The following is a 1,679-nucleotide window of genomic DNA, read 5'->3' as shown; positions in this document are numbered from 1 at the left end:
TTCTGAACGCGGTTTTGGGAATGTCATCCTCCAAAATCCATAACTGATGATACCCGGATCTTAAGTCTATTTTTGAGAAGTAGCTCGCACCTTGAAGTTGGTCGAACAGATCGTCAATGCGAGGCAGAGGATATCGATTCTTGACGGTAAGTTTATTTAGCTCGCGGTAGTCTATGCACATACGGAATAATCAATCCTTCTTCTTCACGAACAAAATCGATGCTCCCCAAGGTGAGAAGCTTGGTCTTATGAAACCTTTGCTAAGGAGTTCGTTAAGCTGGCTGGATAATTTCTGCATTTCAGAAGGTGCAAGACGATAGAGGGATTTGGCTACAGGGGTAGCCCCAGGGATTAAGTCGATTATGAATTCAACTTGTCGTTCGGGAGGTACTCCTGGAAGATCATCAAGAAAAATATCGGGAAAGTTGCAGACCTCAGGAATGCTCGTGATAGCTTTCACTTCTTGCTTTTTGTCTACCACGTGAGCTAAGAAAGCACAGTACTCTTTGCGAAGGTACTTCTGTGCCTTGATGCAAGAAATGATCTGGAGGTTCGTTCCGGGTTTGTCGCCGTAAATAACAAGAGTTTCGTTAGTTGGCAGGTTCGGACGAATGGCTCTTTCATAGCATAGGATGTCAGGATGGTTAGGGCACAACCAATCCATACCTATTATGACGTCGAAACTTTTGATAGAGACCGACATAAGGTCTATTGGGAACGAAAAGTTATTCAAGGTAAGAGTACATCCTATGTATATATCGTTGGTGGATTCGGATTTCCCATTAGTCATTTCGAATGTGAATGTTTATTTTAGTGGTTGGGAGTTTTGATTTAGCAAGTGTTTGAAATTATGGCTCACAAAGCTCTTCTCAGCACCACAATCAAATAGAATGCATGCATAAGTGTTGTTGAGAAGGAACGTACCCGTGACCACTGCAGGGTCTGCCACCGCTTCTTCGTGACCCAAGGCTAAAATTCTTCCAACTCCACCGGGATTTCCAGCTTTTGGACAATCTCTCTTGAAATGCCCCACATCACCGCATTGGTAGCATGCTTGACCTACTCCAGCGGTAGGTACTTGGTTAAGTGGTTGAGGTGGTGATCTACAGAATCGGGCAGTATGCCCTTTTTTGTTGCAGTTACGACACTGCATTTCCCGACAATTTCCGTTATGGTGAAAATTGCACTTGTTGCACTTGGGGAGGTTACCAGCATAAGGCTTAGCTGGTGCAGGGTTAGCAGGAACAGCAACAGGTACAGTAGCAGCATTGACTGCAACTAGTTGTTGCTTCTTTGAGGATTCTTGTGAAGACTTGTCCTTCCTCTTGTTCCAACCCTTCTTCTTGCTGCTGCTGCTGTTGTTGTTGTTGTTGTTTCCCTTCGGTTGTTCTGGTGCAGCAACCACTGAGTTTTGACGGGCTCTGTGGTCAATAAGAGATTGTGCCAGCTCTTTGGAACTGTCAAAAGTAACAGGCCTCGAAGCTAAAACACTTGACTGAATTTGGGGCGACAGACCCCAAATATATCTCTCAATCTTTTTGCTCTTCAGAGCAACCATATCCGGACAAAGAATTGCCAAATCACAGAATCTACTAGTATAGGTTGATATGTCAGAACCAACCATTGTAAGACCCCAGAGCTCTTGCTCGAGTTTCTGAATTTCCCCTCGCGGACAGTAT

Source organism: Lactuca virosa, chromosome 1, assembly GCF_052849685.1.
Source record: "Lactuca virosa cultivar CGN04683 chromosome 1, Lactuca_virosa_CGN04683_v6, whole genome shotgun sequence".
Lineage (NCBI taxonomy): Eukaryota > Viridiplantae > Streptophyta > Magnoliopsida > Asterales > Asteraceae > Lactuca > Lactuca virosa.
This window is presented reverse-complemented; position numbering follows the sequence as displayed.